Genomic DNA, 15,064 nt, shown 5'->3' on the forward strand with positions numbered 1-15,064 from the left:
CTTTCAACAGATACAAGAATTACACTTGTTACAGAACAAATCTGAAATCAATACAAGCAGAAAATCCTAGCTCACACTCTTTGATCAATCTCAATCTCTAAGCAATCTCAATTCTTTCTCTTAAGCAAAATCAGTGAAAAACCCAAATATGTTTTTATGTATTTAATCAGAGTTGTTTTTGTTATTAAATCTTAACAAACTATTAATTGCATTTAAAGATTAGTCAAAGCATTAAAAACTGGAGCGTAAACAGTTGGAAAATCTATTAATGCTCAATCAAAGCACAAACCATTTTTTTGTTATGGAACCAAAACAAACAATCGGTTGTTTCCTCGAATCAATCGGTTGTTTTGGTTTTGACAGCTCAACCATTTGAAAAACAGTTTTCAACATTTTCTATAAACACCTAAGTATAAAACAATCGGTTCTTTCAACAAAACAACAGGTTGTTTTTCACTTAACTTGAAAAACACTTTTCTTTTAAAAGGATTGAGAGTGCTTATGCTTTGGATTCAATCAAGAGTGGATTACATATTAAATCTACCCCAGATCCTATCTAAAAGGACAGCACAACAACAACAAGCACAACAAGCCTTCATCATCCTTCATAGGGTTTGGATTCTTCAAAGCTTGACACCACTTGGTTCAACAGATATCTCACATAATTATTAGAACAACTTAGAATGAAGCTTAGACGTTAATAGCAATTAACATTTAAAGTCTATTCCTAGCACTCAAATATGTTAAGTATTGTTGTTTAGGTAAGAACCCTAAAAATACTTTATAATCATATTTAAGATTCTTAATTTATCGCGGAAATTTAGAAATAAAACAACAATACCAATAATCAATCAAGAACTGAATATTAATATATAAGATATCACCTCAATACATAAGAGTTTGAGCAAATTACTCCCAATCCCAAAGGGTAGAGTTAGCCACCTATACTTCTAGCACCTTTCATTCTCCCAATTGGGTTACAATTCACTCAATGATGGTTTCCTCTCAATCCTGCACATTAAGGCTGAACCTCTAGCCCCTTATTTAAACTAATTTTCTAGGGTTAGGTCGCTTCCTATGTCGTGCTAATAAGCTAAGTGATAAAACATAAAATAACCCAATATGTCTGACGCATTTTCGCTCAAGCGAGGAATTCTTGCTTGAGCGAGAAAAGCGTCGATTTTCGAAAACTATCCTGCAGCATTCTCGCTTGAGCGAGATACTCTTGTTGCAACATTAGCTTTTTCGACATTTTTCTCCATTTTGAGACCTTCCATCTTTATCTTTTTAGCTCAAATAATTACTCTTTAATCCAAATTTCCAATCTTCCTTAAAAACTTGCAATTAACACCAAATTTGGGAATAAAATGTTCTTATTCAAATAAAGATCATAAAAATGTAAAAAGTATAAATTCATAAATTAGGGATTATTTTATATGTAAATTAACAATAAATTCTCATAAATGCCTATATTTTAATATGAAATATTACTGAAATTAGGAATTTATCAGTTACAAGTATTCTCAACCACTTAAGGTTCACATAGTATTCTCAACCTCTATAGGTTCACCAAGTATTCTAACATTTCCAAGTACACAAAGTATTCTAATCTCTCAAAGTACATCATGTATTTTAACCTCTCTAAGCACACAAGTATTCTAACCTCTTCAAGTACATTCTCAATCAACCCCTAAGATTAAGGACCTGTCAATACATTGAGAAAACTCTCTTATAAAGAGAATAATGAAAGCTCACAAGGTATGCTTCACAATGTGAAGGATTTACGGTGGTTTACCGCACTACCCAATTCTCATAGGTTGCTCTCTACTAGCGGATATGAAATTATATGCACAATTTTTAAACACAATTGTTCACAAGTATTCGTGAACAATATAATTTTTAATTTAGATCATGAGTGTCACTGAAACATTATCTTTTAATATTTGTGAATTATTTAAAATTTTTGTTCTCAGATATTTCACCGTTAATTCTTTGTTCATAAAAATTCCAATGTTTATATTAATTCAAAACTCTAAAGCATAAATAATTTTAACTTGGATATTATATCAATAATCATATTTAAAATACATTGATATAGAAACAATTTATACTTTTTTTTTTCAAAAACCTTAAAAAATGTTATACTGTTCATTCAAATATTTTCTAAAGCATTTAATCAATTAATCTTATTTGAGAAATAATGTTCTCAATAATAAGATTTAAAAAACATGAGTAATGTCATAAAAATGTAGAGATTAAGTATGGATACTTTCATCTTATCATGTTCCGTTTGGTCTTATTTATCTCTAGTTATGCAATGATCCTATTTATTTATTTAATTTATCTTACGCATTGCTCTTATTTATTTATTTTATTTATCTTCAGTCATGCATTAGTCCTATTTATTTATTTTATTTATCTCCAATTCTGCACTAGTTCTATTTATTTATCTCTAGTTACACACTCATCCTATTTATTTATTTAATTTATCTCTAGTTACGCAATAGTCTTATTTATTTAACTTCATTATGCACTGGTCCTATTTATTTATCTCCATTTACGCATGGATCCTATTTATTTATTTTATTTATCCTCTAGTTACTCACTGATCTTATTTCTTTATTTATTTATTTTATCTTTAGTTACACGCTAGTTTTATTTATTTATTTATTTAGTTTGACTCCAGTTACGCATTGGACGTATTTATTTATTTAATTTATCTCCAACTACACATTGGTCCTATTTATTTATTTTATTTATCCCTAGTTATGCATTTTTCTTATTTATTTATTTTATTTATCTCCACTTACACTAGTGCTATTTATTTATTTATTTATTTTATTTATCTCTAATTAATTAATGATCCTATTTATTTATTTTATTTCTCTCTAGTTATTGGTCCTCTTTATTTACTTTATTTATATCTAGTTACGCACTAGTCCTATTTATTTTATTTATCTCTAATTGCACACTAATCTTATTTATTTATTTTATTTATCTCCAGTTATGCACGGATCCTATTTATTAGATTATATTTTTGTTATTTTATTATAATATGTTGGTTCATATCTAAATTGTACTGGCTGGTACCGGACGAGTCGTGTCACTTGGCCTCATGATCGAGTGACCGGTTGAAGACACATTTAAAGTACTTACAATAAATAACAGATATGGCAGTTGCAAGAACTCTCTGAAAATATGGGACACATCCGACCAAATTCGGGTAACGTCCCGAGAAATCAGGGAACCTTCCTAAAAATAAGCTAACACTGATATATGATAGATTTGACCCATTACAACAAATGGTTCATGATTAAACACTATAAATAAACTTTCTACAGAGGTGTAAGGTACGCTTTTAGTCTATTCTTAATATACACTCTATACAGTGAGTACTTACTTGATCATCGGAATACCTTTTGCAGGTCAACTTGATTGAGCACCAACAATTAAGGAAGGAGATCTAAGAGTAAAGAGAAATAGAGCGACCGAACGATCGACACGTCAGCAATTGTAGAATCAATTTCTGGTACTCTATATACCCACTTTGTCTATATAAGTACATAAATATTTAAAGTTCTTAATTTATGTATTTTTATATTATTGAAATATAACTCTTTTATAATTCAAAGAGTTGATCAGGAAGATTTCAAGAGATTTCTTACCGAACGTTCACTCTTGAAGAATGTATATCGATGATGTTATGTTATGATTAATCTTCTCTCTATGAAAATCTTATTAAAAAAAATTAACTCCCAAGTAAAATTCAATTTCCTATCCACAATCCCCTTGAATCACCACACATGCACAATATACTTAGAAGTCTGGGAATAAGGGAACCACCATTTATTAAACTTGGTTAACCACCATTGACAATTAAATTAATCAAATCCTTTTTCAGACAACTAGAAGTCATTTTCATTGCATATTTCCCACCAAAAACCCCCTTGAATCACCACATATGCATAACAGATTTGTAGAACTGATGACACAAGGGAGCAACTCTAATTAAGCGATTGTTTAATGATTTCATGAAAAATACCATTTTACCAATTACTAGACTTAGTTAACTGCATTTCACAACTATATTAACCTCATTCTCTTATTACATGTGTAGCTGCCAATTTTCACTCACATTTGTCCCCTACAATCCCCTTAAACCACCATAAATAAACAAATGGCTTGTAAATGTTTATAACACTTTAGGAAAATGAAAAATAGTATAATTGTTACAAAACTTAGATTTTAGAACACTTTTAATTTCTTTTTATCCCTATAATTGTGGTTTTGGTAATTTATATACTCATTTATGATGGTTTTGAAATTTAATTATGCAAGTACATAAATTATATATTGTTTTGAAATGGTTAGACCATTTCTTTTTATAAATTGTGTTTGTGATGTGATCTGAAGTAGGATAAATTATAATTAATCGTGTATATATTAAGAAGTAGACTTTAAGCTTAACTCAATCCCATAAAATTGGATCACGGATGAGGTTTGCACTCACTTATATGCAATGAAATGTTCTAATCTTTAGTCGATGTGGGATCTCCAAGAATCTATTAATAGGTCTCTTTGATACTCGGTGGATACTCGGTGGAATGCAAGTTAAATGTAGCCATAAATTTTCACAATAAAATACGTAATGCATAAATCAAAATAAATTCTCAAATCTATGCATATACTTACTCTAAAACAAAGCATAAGGTATACGCTGCTAAAAAGATTGGATATTCAAAAAGAAACTACACATGCAATAACGGTTCTTTCGCTAACTGTAATCATATATGAATTTTAACAATGATTTTTGCTAAAATCATCGTTGAAAGTGGATCAAAATTTAAATAAATAAAATAATAAATAAAGTAAATGATTATCATCGATTCTAGCATAAACAATCTTTTATTTGAGTATAATTTCAAAATGAAAGTAGGAAGTTCTGTATGTACACATGGAACCCATGCAAGGTTTGGAACTTTGATTACTCTTATATGGTTTTAATAGCCACAAAAAGTAAACTAATCTCAAAAAGATATTTTAAAACATAAATTGGTTATCAAATATTTGATAAACTAATAATTAAATGAAACTTGCAATTGCAATGGTGTTTTGTAGTGATCAAAATAAAAAGTGAACTTTAACTCTAACTTAACATGTCTTCAAGTTAAGAATTGTATTTATTTATATTTAACGTGCGATCTCCAACACACTTCTATGGTTAAAGATGTCAAAGTTATCAACTTGTACATGAGATTAAACATTTATAAGTGGTGTAATAATTGGGTACACAATAAACCCAATATACTGTTGTTAAGATAAAATTTCTAGATGACTGTGATTCTGATACTATCTTAATAAATAGACTTTAACCCAAATCAACTTTATAAAATCATATTTATGATGAAATTTATATCCACTTATATACCGCTATAACGAGGAGGAAAGGAAATATATATTACAATGATAGGAAAAACAGAATAGAACAGTAAATTCCCAGTAGGACTTATCAATTCTGATCTGAGCAATGTAAGTCTACAATCCTGCATATCAATTCTACCTCTTATTAGCCTCCACTGATCGAAACTGCCACATCTTTTCCAATGTTATAGTGTATACATATTCTCAGTTGCTGCCATCTTCCACATGGGGTCGAACATAGAATTTGACATCTTTCTCCATGGACCCATAAATAACAATCTCACCCTCTTAACAACAACCAATTGGAGCTCAGAGTTGCTACTGCGATTAGGAACACACTGTACTTATTATAAGAGAATCTTATAATATCTACACTGTTTCTTGACATGATCTTTGAGTATTTGTCTTTGTCGTAACTGCCAAGAGGTCTTTTTCACACTTTGCTGATCGGGATAGAATGGCGTGTTACTTCCATGTTCAAATAAGTAAGATGCAGAATAAATAAGTAATAGTGAACTGTGTCCACCTTATAAATATCAAATTATTTATAATCTTTTGATAGACTTGTACCTGGATGAACTATTATATGAAGTTCTTAGTACCTAAATGAACTTAATCTATAAACCTTAGTACGTGATTAGTATTTTGCAATCTTATTATGAGATTAGTCTACACAACCTCAAGCACACACCTTAAAAGAAGTTCATGTAATCATTCCAACACACTCCCTAAATCGTAGGCAGTTAGCTTAAACTGCTAATACTGTCTTTCTCTATGTGAAACTAATAATACCAACCATGGTGATTCTTACCATGAGGAGAAAGGCATATCCCAAAGGAAGGAAGAATACCCAGATAAAAAGAAAATATAAATACACTAGTCAATGTGGAACTTTTGGCTTTGGAATTTGACATTCTAAGTTTTAGATTAAGTTGCTGTAAAATAAATTTCCTTAACTTTTATTACTCATTAGTTCTTGAGACAGCAGGTGATCAAAATTAATTTTACATGAACTAAAGAATTTTGGTTGTATGGGTAATTGAAGAGCTATTAAACAATTTAACTACACCGTGTAAAGTAAGGACCATGATGTATATAATTGAACTAATTTGGTTGGGACGCACCAGACCCTTGCAGAAGTGCAAAGCAAGAGTCTCAATAGCAAGCTACTGCATTGACCCTCTCCCTCAAAACATTAATTTAATATCATGTGAACTATGTTCACATATCAGATATTAAACTGATAAGAACAAATACCACACTTGATGCTTTAGAAGGTATTAGTGTTCATCTTTTATGTTGTGAGCTTGCTTGTCTGAGTTCTGTCTAATGTGGGACTTTGTCACTTGAGTCAAATGCTCCCTAGAGAAAAATAACTATAGAATAAAATCAGCAATTGCATTTATATATTATTCTTTAAATCTGATACTGATAACATTATATCATTCTATAGTTTGCTTGAATGTATTTTCCATACAGTAAGTTTGGTTTTGAATGTTTCAAAATTGACAAGAGAGAGGGCCTTTGTAAACAAATCAGTAGCATCAGAAGCATAGCAGACTTAGGCTGCTGGTTTAGTATCTTAAAAAAAAAAGCAATTTGATAAGATTTGTTGATTTTTATGCTTTGAGATGTATATTGTCACTCATTTTGCTCTTGGATATGTCCCTTTATACAGTAAATTAAACTTTCAATATTCACCTGCTTGAATTCAAAGAGTGTAGATATGTACATGGAAAGTTTGAGTGAGTTTTGAGAGTGCAACCTCATCCTAACTGCAGAACATTATAGAATTGAGGCATCTCCTTGCTTTTCTCCTAAAACTATTAATTGCTTGAAGTAAGGCTTTTTTATGTGATTCCACTAACATGAAAGAGATATAATATGGACATGTTATCGATTCAACAAGAGTTGGAATATGATTAGGCACTTTTTAAAAATTAGATCAATGTTCTTAACATTCAAGAACTCACCAAAACACAAGTAATCAAGCCAAACTCTCATAGAAATCCATTTTGAACAACAAACCCATGGATAGAAACTCAAGAACACAACATATAACATTTATACCCACGGAGGACGTGACCAAAACAACAAGAACAACCAATTTGCACCAATTAAAATTGAATATAACTAGTGCAACAAATGAAAGAGGACATCATAAGGAAGAGATTGCACCGATTGAAAGTGAAAACAAACAAGTAGAACAAAAATGGGTAATTTGGAATGAAGGGGAAATGGACTTATGTGGATGAAGCTCTTGGAATGTGCACGCCACTTGAAGGAAGGTTGGCTTCAAGATGAGTGTTGTTGCCGCCACTTGAGAGCCAAAGAATTCACTCAAGATAAGACTAGAAGAGAAGAAGACACGAGTCTCTCTCACTCACTCACCAAATTGGTAGAGGTTCTTTACTCCCAAAAATCAATTCTATTATTTCAAAGACCTAATCACCCCTTTTATAATAGAGAGGGCTGGTCACAAAGTACAAGAGAAGCTTACAAGAGAAGCTTTTGAAAGGTTACCTTCTAACTTCTTCTATTCTAGCACCTAAAGGAGTGTGAAGAGACAACTTTCTAGATTTTTCCTAAAACTAGCGCCTAAAGTGTTATACAATGGAGGTGTCTTTAAGGTTTCCCTCTTTAGCACATCCTTAAGCTATTCTATATTATTTACAAATTTATACAAAAGAAACTATAAAGAGAGATATTAATTGGAGCCCATTCTTGAATGTTTGTAGTCTTCTTGTTGGCTTTAGGCTTGGTCCTCTCTTTATTTAATTCTTCTTTAATTTTTGAGAAGACTAGAAGGAAGAACTTTAAATGCTTGGGTGGATGGTCTCTTCCTCCATTAGTGAAATCATCTCTTACTTTATCTCCATCATGCTCCCCGAGTTAGAGAGAATTCGTCCACGAATTTTGAATCCCTGCATATAACAAAGTCAGTTTACTATCAAAATTAACAGTTGAATAAGAAAAAGGCAAACATGACTTAGAATTTGTAAGCAGTGGGAGTTCAGAAAAGGAGGTCCTATAGATAGACCAAGTTGGAAAAAATTGTTCGGGAATGATGATATTTTTTGGAAAAAGTCTTCTTAAATGGTGAAAACCATTAGGAGGTAAGAAAAAAATCATCCCTAACATTCTTTAACCAAGATGGTGGTGAAGTAAGAACCTTTGGTAATGAAAAAGATAAGGAAGGAAAACACCTTGGAAGTGAAAGGATAAGACCCATGTCAACTTGGCCTTCTTTGTCTTTTTCATTTTTACTTGTGGTAGGTGGGTGAGTTAGGTCTTGTTTTTCCTTGTTTATCTTTAAGGTTTGTTTTAGTGGACAATGAAGAGCTATGTGCCCAAAACCTAAACATTTGAAACATTTCATTTTTGAAGTTTTGGTAGGTGACTTAGGAGTAGAAGGATTTGGAGTAGAAACTTTTTTTGGAGAAGTGGTTTGTTTGGAAAAATTGGAAGGAGAAATTCGAGTAGAAATTTTGTTTGCATCCTTCCTAGAAGATTTGTAGAAACCATCATCATGAGTATTTTTGAAAGTTGTTTTCAAAAGATAAATTCCACCTTGATGGCTATGCAAAACATGTTCTTTAAAGAGGAGTACTCATTTAATTCTAGAAATTCTCTAATATCTTTTCTCAAACCACGTACAAACCATTTTATCTTTGACTCTTCATTAACATGCATATTCATTTTAGTCAAAGTTGTTTCAAAATCTTTAAAGTATTCATCTACCATCCTATGTCCTTGAGGAAGCCTTTGGAACTTAAACAAGTGTTCCTTCCTAGAAGAAGGAACAAACCTTGCGCGCATACACTTTTTCAAATCATTCCAAGAAACCACGGGAGGTTTCTTGTTATATCCAATGTCCATTACAATGCTATGCCACCATTCTTTGGCAAAATCTAAAAATTCTAAAGAGGCTATTTTCACCTTTTGGTCTTCATAGACTCCATAGGCTTTAAAAATTTGTTCACATTTAGCCTCTCAATCTAAATACACATTAGGATCACTATCACCACTAAAGCTAGGTACTTTTACACTTTGAAAATAAGGCAATATCACGTGTTGGCGCCTATCTTCACGTTTATGTATTTTCCATTCTTCCTTTTTTTCAAAGCTCCCATAGGTGTTGGAACTCTTTAAAACATGCCCATGATGATGTTGGCCGTGAGGAATGGATTTTTCATGCTTCATGGCAAGTTTTGACAATCTTTTCTCCATTTGTTTTGCTTCTAAGATTTGAAGCTTTGTCTCTATTTGTCTCAACTCCTCATCTCGTTGTGCAAATTTTGTTTTAACCTCTTGTAATTCATCAAGGAAGTATGCTTTTGAAGAGGAATGATGTTTAGAAGGTACTGCACTTGATAAGGTATCCATTGCAAAATCAAAACAGTACACAAAAAGAACAAACAATTTCAAGAAAAACAAGGTTAGAAAAATGGAACAATGATAGTGTTGCAATGAAAGTTAAAAGACACTCAAATCACTCCAAGAAAGAATACTTCCCTCAACCAATCTGCTCTTGAGGTTTTGGTAACTCTCAAATGAAATATGTCAAAGCAAACCACTCTTTCTTAAAGCCAAGACACCACAAAACTTAAAGAACGATAAAAGACAATCAAGAAAAGGTGTAAACAAGAAAAGGCTATAGCAAAAGGAATACAAGATATATGACAAACTCAAAGAATAATGAAGAAAAGACAATCAAGAAAAATAAGGTACTCAATTAAAGGATGGCACACAAAAGAAACCTAATGAAAAACACTAGAATAGATGAAGAAAACAAAAACAGAACTACTGGAATTGTAAAAACTGGAATCTGTGCGTAACTTCAAAAATTTATCTAGAACGTTATAATGCAAACTGGAATCTGAAATTTAAACCACTGAAACTTCAAGATGTTATCTCACTTTGGGCACTGGAATCACAAAAAAACAGTATACCAATTAATTGTGATAAATTTCCGAAAATCACTGTCGCATCACCGTTTTTCCAGAGTCAGAATTTTACACTCTGTTCGTATTTCATTTATCATTATTTTTATTTTGAATTTTGATACACTTCTTTTTTTCACTCTTTTGTAACAGTTCAAACTACATAAATCCAGAGTTTCAGAATTTTTCTCCAACAATTGTAATTCGCATAAACGAAAACAGTCAGCACAGTTTCAGAAAAAAAACAGAGGAAACCTAATCTGGAATGAAAAAACAAAATTGAGAAACTTCAAAAGACACAATAGAATTGATGTTTCAAGAACTTGTATAGATTTAAAATACAAGTAAGAACTCAAATCTAAAAAGAAAAAGCACCAAAGGATCAAGAAAACAAACACATAAAACTGTACTCAATTAAAAATCAAGAAACCAAAATTATCAACAAAAGGACTACATAGAATTTATAACATTTTTGGAGAAACATGACTTTGACAAAACTTATAAGGATTCAAAAATCAAAATGACACAAACACAATGTAATAAGAACAAGAAAACAACAAGAAATACTTAAAAATAAACCTAAAACAGAAAGGTAACAACAAGAATGTAAAGTTCTTGAATTAAAAGTGTCAAAACAACTCAAACACACATAAGAACAAACCTAAGACTCATGATACCACATGATATGATTCCACTAACATGAAAGAGATATAATATGGACATGTTATGGATTCAACAAGAGTTGGAATATGATTAGACACTTTTTAAGAATTGGATCAATGTTCTTAACATTCAAGAACTCACCAAAACACAAGTAACCAAGCCAAACTCTCATAGAAACTCATTTTGAACAACAAATGCATGGATAGAAACTCAAAAACACAACATATAACATTTATACCCATGGAGGACGTGTCCAAAACAGCAAGAACAACCAATTTGCACCGATTAAAATTGAATATAAGTGCAGCAAATGAAAGAGGACATCATAAGGAAGAGATTGCACCGATTGAAAGTGAAAACAAAAAAGTAGAACAAAAATGGGTAATTTGGAATGAAGGGAAAATTGACTTATGTGGATGAAGCTCTTGGAATGTGCACGCCACTTGAAGGAAGGTTGACTTCAAGATGAGTGTTGTTGCCGCCACTTGAGAGCCCAAGAATTCACTCAAGATAAGACTAGAAGAGAATAAGACACAAGTCTCTCTCACTCACTCACCAAATTGGTAGAGGTTCTTTACTCTCAAAAATCAATTTTATTATTTCAAAGACCTAAGCACCCCGTTTATAATAGAGAGGGCTGGTCACAAAGTACAAGAGAAGCTTACAAGAGAAGCTTTTGAAAGATTACCTTCTAACTCCTTCTATTCTGGCACCTAAAGGAGTGTGAAGAGACAACTTTCTAGATTTTTCCTAAAACTAGCGCCTAAAGTGCTATACAATGGAGGTGTCTTTAAGGTTTTCCTCTTTAACACATCCTAAAGCTATTCTATATTATTTACAAATTTATACAAAAGAAACTATAAAGAGAGATATTAATTGGAGTTCATTCTTGAATGCTTGTAGTCTTCTTGTTGGTTTTAGGCTTGGTCCTCTCTTTATTTAATTCTCTTTTAATTTTTGAGAAGACTAGAAGGAAGAACTTTAAATGCTTAGGTGGATGACCTCTTCCTCCATTAGTGAAATCCTCTCTTACTTGATCTCCATCACTTTTACTTCCCTCAATCCAAACGTGGATCATTTCTCCTATTACACCTCATTCTTTAGCTAATTGGTTTTATATGTTATCATTTCTCTTCAATTGCATTGTTGTAACCAACTCATTGCTCAATATATGTTTTAAGGTTTTTTTATTATGGATGAAGGGTTCATCTAACCATTGGACGAAGAATAGACAATATTCTAACCTTTTGTAAGAACCATGAACTCAATTGTCTTGAAAAATATTTACTCAATCATCACGGTAGATGTTAAATGTTCATGTTGAAAAATGGAACATTGTGCGACAAGTTGTTGAGATATAAACTCTTAAAAGATGATTTCTAATACATGATACTGAAATGAAATTCTATTTATAAAGAACTCAAGTAAAAAATCAAATAAAAATTATGTGATATAGTCACTACTCAAATAAAAATTATAAATAATAGATGAGTATTCTAAGAAGATGAAATTACCACAATTCACTACTTCTCACCTTCTATCATGTAAAATAATAATAATTTATAGAATATTACTTTTTGTACTTGAAAGAATTGAGATGTGACACATTAATTTTTGAAATAAAGATGAAAATAGACATTTTATACTTGAATGATGAAAATGTTGATTAATATAATTCTTTTCTAATGTAAAAGAAAAAAAAAAGAAGTCAATGCCAATATATTTTAAAGTTGAATAAAAATAACAAAAAAGAAAAACAGGTCATGCAATATATTCATTTAATTACATATCGCTAATCTTAAATGCCATATCATATTTTAAAGTGGAACCAGTACAATAAAGAACTTTACTTCTAATGAATAGTAACTAATAATATAAAATGTTTGATGTATTTATCAACGATTAAACAGAGTCGTAAAACTATTAATATAATTAAAATGTATGTATTCAATTTATCTGTATTTTTTATCAGTGTATTAAAACATGTATACAAAGGGGACTTGATTCCACAGAAAAAACAAATGACCCTTTATTTTATTTTCTTTAATTAATAAAAAAAGTTGAATACATTTTTCTGTCCTCTAAAACTGAGATGTACATTAAAAAATTTATTTGTTGAGATATTAGAAAGTTATTCAAGTTAAAAAAAAAATTATCATTCAATTTACACAGCAAACACTGCTGTAAGGATAACTTAACAGAATCACCATTCAGGTCATATAGCATCTTTCACTCTGATCTTTCATCGAGGTATGAGTCTGATTCCAGCATCAAGATTCATGTGCTGCAAGGTGGCGGTGATAAAGGGTAAATCCATTCTGAATCTGATTGAACTGTTAGCAAATCACATCACTACAATGATGTACATGTTCTTATTTAATGGATTTGAAAAAAAAAAATAGTGTAAACCAATTCTTCTCAAGTCAAAATTGCTTTCGTTCATATGGAGTTGTTACATGTAAGTAAAGGCTACAATTAAAAACTCAGCAGCTCATTCTGAGAAGAACATGTGAAGAAGTGAAGAAAATAGTGTACACAAGAGAGAGCTTGAAACAAAGAAGAAAAGGGCAAAAGATCTGAATAAGTTTTTTCACTTATCTGTTATGTAAAGGATTAGGGCCTGTGTAGATTTTTCTTTTTTCATCACCTAGAATTGCCTCACTACCACCTTCAGTTGAATTCTGTCTAAGACCTTGTTTATCTTGAATGGAGTTGGACTTGGACATGTACCCAGTTTTAAAGTTTTGAAATATTCCTGACTCGTTAGTGGCAGAAGAAAATCTCTGAAACAGCAGTAGAACCAACATCAGGAGAGAGAAACAAGCCAAACCTATCAGCCTCATGCTCTCACTGCACAGATCATGCATGGATAAACTGTTTCATTCTCAAAAGTCCATAGACAGCACAAGCCAAACGAGCTTCCCTCTGGATCTGATTCAAAAGGGCTAACTAAGCAAAGCCTAAAAGACAAATGTAACACAAAGATCTGATGCAGCTTCCTTTTCACCCTTTAGACTTTCTTTTCATTCAATGAAACTTGTGTGGGGATTGTCTATTTTTAGTTGGATGTGGCGTAACCTTGAAGTCTGAGCTCTGAAAATGAGGATGATCAATGAGTGCGTGAGTCAATTTGCATAGGGGTTGGTGCTTTAAGGCAGATAAATGTGCTGCACACTTTGTTTGGATGCAGATTTCAGAGCCTTTTTTTTACTTTGGAAACAACAATGAACCATAGAGAAAGAGAAGAGAAGAGAGGGAAAGGAAGAGGGATGGATTTTCCTTACATGGCTACTTCTAGTATATGGGTGTAGCGTACAATTCATAATATAGTTTTGAATTTATAACAATTTTAACATTATTCTAATATAATTTTAAATAAAATAAATACAATAATTATTTTAAAATTTAAATTTATTGTATAAGGTTTATTATAATTATAGAATTAAGAAATCTTTTTAAATTAACTATGAGAAACATTTTTCTAGCAGAGAAAAAATCTAACCACACTCTTAATTGTTAATTTATATTGTACAGGTCGGTACTAGACGAGCCAGTCACTCGGTCTTGATGACCGACCACCGACCACATCAAAGCATACTTAAAGCACTTAAAGAATGATCCCAACAACAATTATTCCCATTTAATGCAGGTAATATCTTTGAGAAATCAGCTAAGCACGAATTAACTTAAAGATATTAGAGATATTCTTCACTGGACAACTTATATTCAGCCCATCACAACAAGGACCCATGACCAACACTATTAATAAGCAATTGTACAACCAGTTACAGGTACTATCTAGGCCCTCTTTCCCTATAATTATTGACCCATTCAAATTACAGTTACAGGTATCCAAAACTAGAATTAAAGGTAATAATTATTGACCCATTCAAATTTCTAAATAAAAATGAGACTCAAAACCAAGTCCCTTGAAGAATGTTCATGGAAGCTTTAACCATTACATCAGTCAAGTTTTGTTGTCATGTTATGATTATTATTATATTTATGAGTATAATTATCAATATTAGTATAATTAA

The 15,064-nt window shown here is 31.3% G+C and overlaps 1 pseudogene; it reads right to left on the reverse strand.

The window, feature by feature from the left end:
* Positions 1-6,544: 6,544 nt before the first annotated feature.
* Positions 6,545-6,702, reverse strand: LOC137833755 (U2 spliceosomal RNA; annotated as a pseudogene).
* Between the last annotated feature and the right edge of the window lie 8,362 nt (positions 6,703-15,064).

Source organism: Phaseolus vulgaris, chromosome 6, assembly GCF_000499845.2.
Source record: "Phaseolus vulgaris cultivar G19833 chromosome 6, P. vulgaris v2.0, whole genome shotgun sequence".
Classification (NCBI taxonomy): domain Eukaryota; kingdom Viridiplantae; phylum Streptophyta; class Magnoliopsida; order Fabales; family Fabaceae; genus Phaseolus; species Phaseolus vulgaris.